This window comes from Myxine glutinosa, chromosome 7 (assembly GCF_964187855.1).
Source record: "Myxine glutinosa chromosome 7, kmMyxGlut1.1, whole genome shotgun sequence".
Taxonomy (NCBI): domain Eukaryota; kingdom Metazoa; phylum Chordata; class Myxini; order Myxiniformes; family Myxinidae; genus Myxine; species Myxine glutinosa.
In genome coordinates this window covers 133,369,251-133,381,405 of record NC_136267.1, presented here as the reverse complement: position 1 = coordinate 133,381,405, position 12,155 = coordinate 133,369,251, and the positions used below count along the sequence as shown (strand labels likewise).

At 49.5% G+C, this 12,155-nt stretch overlaps 1 protein-coding gene and 1 pseudogene across 2 annotated transcripts in view; both read right to left on the bottom strand.

The window, feature by feature from the left end:
• LOC144893007 (uncharacterized) overlaps positions 1 to 12,155 on the bottom strand; it is an 812,187-nt gene that overhangs the window by 256,859 nt on the left and 543,173 nt on the right. The gene's annotated exons all lie outside the window — the stretch shown is intronic.
• Positions 6,073 to 8,184, bottom strand: LOC137430633 (tubulin alpha chain, testis-specific-like; annotated as a pseudogene). The gene is made up of 4 exons (XR_013623982.1): positions 7,962 to 8,184; positions 7,411 to 7,559; positions 6,468 to 7,149; positions 6,073 to 6,369 (listed from the first exon to the last, which is right to left on the bottom strand). The product of XR_013623982.1 is annotated as a tubulin alpha chain, testis-specific-like (transcript).

Here is a 12,155-nt window from a genome sequence, read left to right as displayed (position 1 = left end):
CCTCCACACATTCGTTTCTCTTTTCCCCACACCTGTGGAACAAACTTCCACATTGTCTTCAATCTCATTCGTCCCTCCAAGTCTTCAAGACAGCTGTTCACCACCATCTCAGATCACCCTTAATCCATGATCTTTTCTGCCCCCCTCCAAGCCCACCGCTTTCCAAATCTCGTCTTTCCTTTATCGTAGAATCCATCTCCATCTCCTATAGTGCCTTTCTCCTATAGTCCTATAGTGCCATCTCCTATACTTTAACAAGGACATTCTGAAAGTTTGTTTCTGTATCCAATTTTTCACATCGTGCGTCCTCCACCATCCCGCATGGCCCCTCTGCTGGGACCGGCCACGATGGCCCAAGATCTTGCTTGCAGACCCGGTGAGGTGGCACCAAGCCCACAGGTGAACCACCCATAGTCGGCCCCTGTGGGCCATAAATAAAAAACAGTGGACACGGTTGTGCTTTTGTTTTATATCCACCAAATAGGCCGCAACCAAGAAGAACATGAAGTTGACAACATCAGGAAGAACAACGGCCAGCAGAGCGAGCCGAAGAGGAAGACTACCAACAGGGTTTTGTTCTTTATTTGAACTGTGGTGACTGTGCACTGACTGGTGCTTTATGGTGCTTTGGTGTTTTGGTGATTATTGGTGCTGGTGCGTCGATGCAGTGCATGCTGTCTCCCCCCCCCCCCTGAAAAGAAAAATCGCAGGTCCTGGGTTGCGTTTTGTAAATAGTCCAACTAACGTCACTTGTAAATAATGCTCCCCACCGTACATGTTTAGTTTGAAAACCATTCCGCAATTCGGTTATCCTGGGGGCGTGAATCTGTTAGACAGGGTGCAATGCAGCATAGGGACATACTTATTTGTGTTTTAAAACTGTCACACTCAGGGTCGGGTTAATTGTAGAAGGAATTACACCTACGTGCCACACTAAGTTAAGTTTTATAGGCCCGGGACGTGCCTGGAGGATGAGGGTGCAGTGTTGCGGATTTGAGAATCCTGTTTGTAAATATCACCCTGTGTAAATGTAATGATTCTTGTAAATACCTCCTGTGTGTAAAGGTCAAAGGTCGTCCCCTTAGTTAATCCATCGCATGCACGTAGAAAATCATATACCCTTCTAAATAGTTATTTCTTATTCTATGTGAGTTTAAGGCTCTGTTTCCCACTAGTTGACTCTGCATTGCACCAAATGACACAAGATAGTTCCCTTTTCAAGTTTCCCCCAATCATCTCTTCGAAGTGCCAGTGCATTGGGCGGTTTTCTTCACCCCAACCTCCATTATGCACACGGTCAGCTCAGAGAAGAAAGGCGTGTCTCCACTTCGTCACGAGAAGGAGTGAGCCAGCCCCCGATCAACCAACCAAGGATGAGGGGTTTGGCCTGAGAGGGCGGAGAGAGAGCGTTCGAGGAGGTTCGCAAAAGTTCCATGGGCATGGTTATATAACCCGTCACGCAGTCCACCGGAGCCGAGTTGAGTCCAGTCCAGTTGAGGAGGAGCTGAGAGTCCAGTTGGAGCGGATGACCGAGGAAGCCCCCACGAGCAGATGACCGCAGTCCACCGGAGCCCAGTTGAGAGTTCAGTTGAGGAGGAGAGAGTGAGTTCTGGAGAGGAAAGCGAATGAGAATCGGCACGGCCTGCTCGCGATACCAACCAGCACTCTGAAGAACAACCAGTGCGGGCACGCGAACCTCAACCTGCCGCGGTCTTCGGATCTCCCTGTCGCCCGTTCTGTGAACCAGAGTGCGAGGAGTCGCAGCTGTCACCTCCAGCCCTGCCGTTTGCACGGACCTGAACCTTCTCATCCCTCCACACATTCCTGCCATTCCATCCTTTTGTGTACGTGAGTTTGTTTTGTGTGTCTTGTCCCTGGGAATAAGTTAAGCTTGTATAAGCTAGAAATTGCTCTGTGTCCTTCTGATCCTTCCATTTTCCTGTATATTACTTTTATTTCTTCTCTTCTTGATTTTCGTCTGTGTAAATAATAATAAATCCTGTTATTTCCTACTTTTGCCTTCTTCTTCTTCCTCGTCCGATCGTCCTTGTCTTTTCCATCATTGAATACCTGTGGCACGATTTGGCCAACGTTTAGAATCGGGTCTAGTTTTTGTTAATGGTTCGAGCTGCGGGCTGCAAATCCGCTCGGCAAACAACATCTTGTCCGTGGTCTCGAACGAGGTTGCCCACCTGCCACTCTGGAGGGAGCGGGGTGGCTTCAGGAGCGGAGACAGCCAGTGAAAACAAAAAGGGGGATTAACCCCCCTTGATGAGGGGGGTTACATAGAGAGTAACCCAGTTTTAGGACCGGCAGAGAAGATAACCGAGAAGGAAGTTGAGGAAGCGATTAAAGCAATGAAGAGTAGAAAAGCGGGAGGGCCGACGGGTGTTGTGGGAGATATGTTGAAGGCAGCGGGAAATTGGGGTGTGAAGAGAATGCACAGAGATCTGCAATCTGGTGGTGAAAGAAGGCCGCATTCCAGTGGATTGGGAACTGAGTACCCTCGTCCCTCTATACAAGGGGAAAGGTGACCCTCTGGACTGTGGCTCGTATCGAGCAATAAAGTTATTGGAGCATGGAATAAAGGTATTGGAAAGGGTGTTGGAGAGGAGGATAAGGAAGAAAGTGAAGATTGACGAAATGCAATTTGGATTTATGCCAGGAAGAGGAACGACAGACACGCTTTTTATTGTGAGGCAGTTGCAGGAGAAGTACATGGAGAAGAGGAAGAAGTTGTTTCTTGGGTTTGTTGATCTGGAGAAAGCATTCGATAGGGTTCCACGTGAAGTAGTGACATGGGCATTGAGGAAGTTAGGAGTGGAGGAATGGTTGATCAGAGTAGTGATGGCAATGTACAAAAGAGCACGCACACCTGTAAGGACGAAAGATGGGAACAGTGGTGAGTTTGAGGTGAAGGTGGGAGTACATCAGGGGTCGGTACTAAGTCCACTACTATTTGTAGCTGTGATGGAGGTGCTGGCTCGGAACGTAAAGGAGGGTTTACCGTGGGAGTTGTTGTATGCAGATGATCTGGTGTTGATTGCAGAAAGTATGGATGGACTGAAGGAGAAGATGAACAAGTGGAAGGAATGTATGGAGATGAAAGGTCTGAAGGTGAATATCGGAAAAACAAAGGTGATGGCAAGTGGTAAAGCATGTGGTGAGGTGGAAAGAACTGGGAAGTGGCCGTGTGCTGTGTGCAGGAAGGGTGTCGGAGTGAACTCCATTCAATGTACAATGTGCGCTGAGTGGGTTCATCAAAAATGTCGTGGTTTGAGAGGGTCATTAACCAGTGTGGCAGCTACATTCAAGTGTAAGGTGTGCACAGAGGGAGCTCCAGATGGTGGAAATGTTGAGTTGGATCTTGGAGACGGCGTGAAGCTGGAAGGTGTGAAAACATTTTGTTACCTAGGAGACATGCTGAATGGAGAAGGTGGATCAGACTCGGCAACGGTTGCTAGAGTGAGATGTGCATGGAAGAAGTTTCGGGAACTGAGTGGCGTGCTGACGAGGAGGCGAGTGTCGTTGAAGCTGAAGGGAAAGGTGTATGCTGCATGTGTGAGAAGTGTTATGATTTATGGGAGCGAGACATGGGTAATGAACTTAGAGCAGCAACGAAGGCTGGAAAGGGTGGAAATGCGAATGGTTCGGTGGATGTGTGGAGTATCGTTGAGAGAGAGGAAGACAAATGATGAATTGCGAAAGATGATGGGAATAGAGCCTGTGATGGATGCTGTGAAGAGAAACAGTTTGAGATGGTTTGGTCATGTGTTGAGGAAGGATGAAAGTGACTGGTTGAGAAGAGTGATGGAAATGAATGTGGAAGGAAGTAGAGGACGGGGAAGACCGAGAAAGACTTGGCTAATGATGGTCGAAGAAGAAATGCGGGCAAGGTTAACAAGGGGAGATGCAGAAAATAGGGCAAAATGGAGAAGATTGTCATGGGGACTGCAGGGCTAACCCCCGCTCTTGCAGGGAAAATGGCCTTTAAAATCCCTGTTGTTGTTGTTGATAAGGGGAAGCTCCGTACTCCGTATCCGCAACAGTATGTAGACTGTTCTTCACTGTAATGAATACAACAAACTGAAAAGACGTCAGTGAACTCAAAATTCCCTGTGCAGACACGCGGCTATCACGGTCACACCCCCAGGAATTCTCACCGTCGGGATTTACAATCCTGTCCAAACAAATAGACAAATGGATATAACTCTTCGACTGTCTCGTAACAAGTATGTGTCTCCACCCACCTAGTCTTGCACAGACCTTTCAGTTTTTTTGCTGAGGTTTCCTCTTCTTGCTCAGATAAGGTCTTTTCAAGGTACCGTTGTCTCTTGGGTGAGTTCTTGAAAAATCTATAACGCTCATCAATGGTATCAATCATATTGCGAACCATGGATAGTCTACACGCTGCTGCGATAGACAAATTTAGCACATGACTATTGCAGTGAGTGCAGAGCGCCAAAGGCTGGACAGCTTTAATCTGCGCTTGAGTTCCGATTCTGGATGACGCCATTGATGATGCACCGTCATAGCTTTGCCCTCATACCTTACTGATGTCCACACCTCTTCTGAATAAACAATCTTTGATGTCCTTTCCTTCGAATCTATGATGTCGTGGAAAGTCCGATTGACACAAAATTTTCACCATAGGAACACCTCCTCCTGTATAATATTTTAATAATTATGACGTCATGTCACGTGTTATGGGCGCCATCTTGGAAAAAACGAAAAACGTTGCACCTCTAGATCTCCAAAACCACTCCATGGAAAAATTTGAAACATGGCTCATTGTAAAAAAAAAAAATTCAGCATGAGGAATAAGTGTTGTTAACAATGACCTCATTGGTGCTTTATGACGTCATAATTCAACAGGGATAACACTTAGTCTTATCAGTTTGAAATTTATTGAGTGTGATCTACGCAACAATTACATTAGAAAATAGAAATTTATGATGTAATTGCTCACGTGGTCTGGCAGCCATATTGGATCAAAGAAAAAAATCCCTTCAAAAACAGAAGAGTTGGCTCGCACCAAGTTGACTGTGGAGGGTAAGTATTCCATGAATGCCATCTAGTTAAAGATGGATGAAGGCCCCCAGGACAAGCATGTCTGCATTAACAGCACTGAGAACACGGGCGTCCATGTTTGAATTGAAGGGACAAGAATTGAGTTTCATAAGAGAGCACATCATCAGGTTCTATGGATGGGAAGATCTGAGAATCGACATGGGTATCATGAGTGTAACAGCAGAAGCTGATAATGAAATCCCATAAACTTGGACTGCAGAGGTGAAGATGGAAATAAAACGAGGGAACGACAAACAAAACCACAAGGGACCCCAAAAGGAAGATGAAGAGTGTCTGAAGAGCAGCTAGCATTATTTAGGGTCGACAAGTGATCTGTATAGGAGGTACACCGTTCAACGGGTCCACAGACACCAAAATAGGGATCAATAGCCCAGTAAACCTGGTTCTGGCTTTACGGTTAAGGTGGCACGCTTAAGATCTTAGGGTCTGGAGTTTGAGCCCCTGTCGTTCCATTGACATAACACCAGGCAGGTTGATTCAGCCTGTCATCTTTCCGAGGTTCGCAAAATGAGGAACAGGAGCACTGCATCAGCAGCATCGTCACATTTCCAGAAAATGATGCAACCAGCAGCCACAGGCTGCATACAAAACAATATCAATGGATCCGATCCTTTATTATTGGGCAAAAATCAATCAAATTGTTCACTCAAGTTGCAAGGTCTTTCTTGAGTTAACATGCCTCAAAGATGGGTCCATCATGCTAGACCTTCAGAGATGGTTTACAAGGTACATTTGCTAGTAACGGGTAAACAAACTTTATATGTGAACCAGGTGTAAACTACACAAATATGGTGGACCCAGTGTGTTATCCACTTCAACAATCAGTTATGAACTCAACAAAGCGGTCAAATGAACGACACAAACATGTCAATCATTGTAACTACGAACTGGTTATCGACTCGTAAACGACCACACAAGGATCTCCAAAATGCATGTCACATAACGGTCAATGCATAACAAAGTGGTACATGACCAAGAGAGCTAGAACTCATCTCCCTCCTCCCCCTCTCCCTCAACCAGGTCAGCTCCAACCTCCTCATAGTCCTTCTCAAGTGCGGCGAGGTCTTCGCGTGCCTCAGAGAACTCTCCTTCCTCCATTCCTTCCCCCACATACCAGTGCACAAAGGCACGTTTGGCGTACATCAAGTCGAACTTGTGATCGAGTCGTGCCCAGGCTTCCGCAATGGCCGTCGTGTTGCTCATCATGCACACAGCCCGCTGGACTTTGGCGAGATCACCTCCGGGTACCACAGTCGGAGGCTGGTAGTTTATGCCAATCTGGGATGAGGAGAAACAACATCGAATGAGCGAGGACAATGCTACGTGTTCCCCATTACCGAACAAGACCTTCATTGTTTACCTGCATCTGGACTTACCTTGAAGCCGGTTGGACACCAATCTACAAATTGGATGGAGCGCTTTGTTTTGATGGAGCCAATGGCGGCGTTCACGTCCTTGGGGGTGACGTCCCAGCGGTACAGCATGCAGCACGCCATGTACTTGCCGTGACGAGGGTCACACTTCACCATCTGATTGGCCGGCTCGAAACACGCATGAGTGATCTCAGACACCGACAGCTGCTCGTGGAAGGCCTTCTCGGCAGAGATAAATAGGTGCGTAAGTGGTCAATGGGAAGTGGATCCGGGGGTAGGGCACCAGGTTTGTCTGGAACTCGGTCAGATCGACATTGAGTGAACCATCGAAGCGTAACGAGGCGGTGATGGACGAGACAACCTGCGCCATGAGGCGGTTCAGGTTAGTGTAGCTTGGACGCTCTATGTCCAAGTTGCGACGACATATATCATAGATGGCCTCGTTGTCCACCATGAAGGCACAATCCGAGTGCTCCAGCGTGGTGTGGGTCGTCAGAACGGAATTGTATGGCTCAACCACCGCAGTCGACACTTGAGGGGCTGGGTACACGGCAAACTCCAGCTTGGACTTCTTCCCGTAGTCGATGGAGAGACGCTCCATAAGCAAGGAGGAAAAGCCGGAGCCCGTGCCGCCCCCAAAGGAGTGGAAGATCAAGAAACCCTGCAGGCCTGTGCACTGGTCCGCCTGGGGTTCAGTAAAGAGCAAATCGGAGATCACAGCCATTAGTTATGAGAGGATATCAGTGACAATGATACACGAGGTGCTTCAGGACTTTGACATCACGTTGGTAGAGCGGTGATGTTCGTGTCTGGAGAAGGTTCTTGAAACATTATCTGGAACGAACATCATCGCTGGACCAACAGGAGGCCACAGAATCCCTCCAAGTCCAGATTAAATAAAATATTAAAGAGCTTCTTTTGAGGAAATGATTCTTTACTGGTGTACCTGCATGCGGACACGGTCCTCAACCAGATCCACAATCTCCTTTCCAATGGTGTAGTGGCCTCGAGCGTAGTTGTTGGCTGCATCCTCTTTACCCGAAATAAGTTGCTCGGGGTGGAAGAGTTGTCGATAAGTTCCAGTGCGCACTTCATCTAAAGAATGGCGCATCAGGGTAAAGGTGAGTGCAGGATCAAAACGTAAGCTCAAGTTGAAGGTGAGTTCAAGTTGAAGGTAAGTTAAAGGAGAATGTGAGTTCAGGATGAAAAGGAGACGTGCAGGATGGCAAGTTCTGGTTGAAGGTAAGTTCAGGAAGAAGGTGAGTTCAGGACTAAGGTAAGTTCAGGATAAAGGTAAGTTGTGGGTGAAGGTAAGTTAAAGGAGAATGTGAGTTCACGATGAAAAGGCGTGTGAAGAATGGCAAGTTCTGGTTGAAGTTGAGTTCACAATTAAGGTAAGTTCTGAGTGAAGATAACGTAGCTCACAAACCAGAGGGTCATAAACAATGAGTAAAGGGTAAATCGGAATAAAGGATAGCTTATCAACAGGATGCTGACCGATCACGGTCGGTTCCAGATCGATAAAGACGGCACGAGGAACGTGTTTCCCTGCGCCCGTCTCAGTGAAGAAAGTGTTGTAAGAATCATCTCCACTCCTGATGGTCTTGTCACTGGGCATTTGCCCATCAGGCTGGATCCCATGCTCCAGACAAAAGAGCTCCCAGCAAGAATTCCCGATCTGTGTGCCTGCCTGGCCTACATGGATGGATATGCACTCGCGCTGTGGGGGTGGAGAGAGGGGGGGGGGGAGGAAGAACGGACGGACACACACACACACACACACACACACACACACACACACCTCGTGGTTTAACCACTGTTCCCAACCCACAACCCTGCATGACGTGTTTGTTCAAGGCGTTTTACATTCATATCATTTGTCCGTTTCGACTTTGTCACTGAGGAGGAATGAGGGGGCACGGGATGTCTGTCTGTCTGTCTGACGACATTTGACCGTGACACATTCGGTCATTATCCAATTTCAACCAAACCTGACAGGGAGATGAAGGGTCACACGTCGGAGGTTGTATCGATTTATCTTCCCCCCACCCCAAGGGGGTATTCCCACCAAAGGTGGTTGCGTGTTGAGGTGTATACCCATGTTAAGATAGCTTTATCGTGGCGTTTTTCCAAGGCCGCTTCAAATAACAAATGTAACAACACTAAATATAATAGCATAATATTCATGTTATTACAAAACAATATTCATACTAATAATACCCCACCCTAACCAAGGGGGATTTTCCTCCTTGACCAAACGCCGTGTTAACATGTATAAACAGATTATTGTGCCGTTTTCGTGGGAGCAATGCCCCCTACCAGAGGTAAAAAAATTATAAACTACAAACATGTGTGATTCCCTTTTGAAACAGTCGCCAATGCTGTGTAACACTAAACTGAAAGGAAGGAAACCCGGAGTCTGTTCGGTTACCAAGCAGCAAGCTCGCGCTTGCCAAGCCAGCCGTTCCTCATCAACGGTTTTGAAAGGTGCGCTTGCTCGAATGTTTAAACCACGTGGTGATGGTGAGCTCTCCACTCGAAACTTGGTAAATACACACCCTTGATGTTCTTGAGGCCCGACCCCAGATCTACTGTAGTCTAGATACACCAGAGAGAAATGACCCTTCCTGTCACTCCCATAGGGAACACGTGTACTCAGAAGGAAAAACTGGGAATTTCAAGAGGTCGGTTTTGGAAGTGGGGGAAGGGGCATCAACAGGGACATTGAATATCATGGCTTTGGATGGGGGATAATCTGATGGTTGGTGAACAGCTGTCTTCAAGACCTGCAAGGATGAACCTGAAGAGTGTGTGGGGGTGGGGCAGGGGAATGAATGAGCGAGTGGGAGCAGTGCTTCTGGATTTTTGGAGTTTCACCATAAGGGGGTTGATGGTGAACCGTGAGCACCTTGCAGAATTCCGAGAGGGACAGAACTGAGAAAGCGCAGAGGGTGCAAGACCAAAAAGAATAGAGAATCCACCAACCTGTGTGTGATACAAAACTAACAGATCAAGACACTCAGCTTCATCATGTGAGATCCCAATGATCGTGAACATTAACATGGTACAGGTATTTTTTTAAAAGTGTCTACCCACATATAATAGCTACCATAACCAACCAAACACACAACCACCTACAACACGCACCATCACCATCCACATCTACAAACACACCATCACGATGCATACACAACCATCCACACACACTATCATCAGCATGCCACCACCTCCACACCACCATCAGCATGCCACCACCTCCACACCACCATCAGCATGCCACCACCTCCACACCACCATCAGCATGCCACCACCTCCACACCACCATCAGCATGCCACCACCTCCATACCACCATCAGCATGCCACCACCTCCACACCATCATCAGCATGCCACCACCTCCACACCACCATTAGCATGCCACCACCTCCACACTACTATCAGCATGCCACCACATCCACACCACCATCAGCATGCCAGCACCTTCACACCACCATCAGCATGCCACCACCTCCACACCACCATCAGCATGCCACCACCTCCACACCACCATCAGCATGCCACCACCTCCACACCACCATCAGCATGCCACCACCTCCACACCACCATCAGCATGCCACCACCTCCATACCACCATCAGCATGCCACCACCTCCACACCACCATCAGCATGCCACCACCTCCACACCACCATCAGCAAGCCACCACCTCCACACCACCATCAGCATTCCTCCACCATCCTCACATCACCTACAAAGCACCATACAAAAATTAATTTGAGTAATACTGTAATTTGAACCCGAGAGACTTTTAATTACTCGTAATCCTTCAAGATCATTGGAACCTCCCATGATGAAGCTGAGTCGATGGACCGATCAATTTTCCATTGCAGACAGGTCGGTGGTCTCTCTGTCTTCGACTTCCTCCGTTCTCGTTCCGTACTTTCCCCACCTTCCCTTCCTGTCCCCCTTTCCTTCCCCCCTTCCCTCACAAGGTTTCTGCAGATCCACCATAAACCTCCTTCTGGTGAAACTATCTAAATCCAGGATCACCCTTCACCTCCACTCATTCGTTCTTTTTTCCTGCCTGTGGACCACCTTCCACATTCTCTTCAATCTCTCATTCTTCCCTCCAGATCTTCAAGACAGGTTTTCACCACCATCTCATATCGTCACCAATCAAAAACAACGATCTTTTCTCACCCCACCACACCCCAATCCGTCGTCCTTCCAAATTTCCCCCTCATGACAGTTTCCGTCTGTCTCCATCTTTTCTTCCCCCGTGTCGTCCTCTTCCCCTCATTCTCCTCAGATCCCTTATCTTCAATCCCTATTTTGTCCCTCAACCCGAGTGTTGGCGTTTCCCCCCTCTCCACACTCCAGCTGTTCGTATATATATTGTAGCGGCTGCCGCTGAGTTTTCACAATCGCCTTGCACCTATCAAGGACGCGGAGCGATCACCATGCCGGGCTCGTCCAGGACGCCCGGGCAGGCTCGCCCTCAACTTGCCAGGCCGCAGCCAGGACGCTGGGCCACGCCCCCTGGCGCCGGGCCTGGGCAAACCCCCTGGCGGAATAGATATATATTGCTGACTGATAAACGGTTTTTCAGAGTGCCTGAGTGTTTGATTTCATTAAAGCAACTCAGATGAATTCTAGCTTTTTGTCGCGTCCATTCTTCCGATCGACGTGGGAGCCCCGGCTCCTTCATTGGTGACCTATCGACATGGACACGGCAGTCGCCCTTAAACTGCCTACCTTCTGGGAGGCTCACGCGGCGGTTTGGTTCGCACAGGCGGAGTCCCTGTTCGCCCTGCGAGGCATCACGGCCGACGACACCCGCTTCCACCATGTGGTAGCTGCGCTCGGGTCGGTTACCGCGGCCCGCGCCCTGAGCCTCCTCGAAAGCCCGCCAGCCGCTGACAAATACGGCGCGATTAAGAAGCTGCTCCTCGATGCTTTCGCCCTCCCATCGGCGGAACGCGCACGGCGCCTGCTCGATCTGCCTGAGCTCGGCGACACGCGCCCTTCCGAGCGCATGGACTACATGCTTTCACTGCTCGGCGAGCACTCTCCGGCATTCCTGTTCCGGGAGCTGTTCTTCCGTCAGCTGCCTAACCCGGTACGCCTCGCCCTGGCAAGCACGACGATCACAGATCCCCGGGCCCTTGCCAGAGAAGCCGACAAGATCTCCGCCGCAGGACAGCGCATCGTAGCGGCGACATGGGACCCACCGCCGTCCGACGCAACACCCAGGGCGCCCGAGCACCCGGCACGGTCGACGGCCGAACTGCCGACGCCATTGGCGGCCGCTCTACCGAGCCGACCACCTCCGGCACGACGACCGAGGCCTCCACCTGACCAAGCGTGGTGTTACTATCATGCCAGGTTCGGACAGAAGGCCCGGACATGCCGACCCCCGTGCACCTTCGGCAGGCCGGGAAACGGCCGGGCCGGCGTTCATTACCAGCCATGAGCGCCGGCCACACGGGCAACTTACTGTTCATCACGGATAAAGCGTCCGGACGGCACTTCCTGTGCGACACCGGCGCCCAACTGAGCGTCATACCCGCCTCTGACCAGGACAGGCAATCCGCGGTTTGCGGCCCCTCCTTAGTTGCGGCCAACGGATCGACTATCCGCACCTTCGGCCCGCGCAACGTCACCCTCTGCTTCGGCGGCCAACGCTTTGCTTGG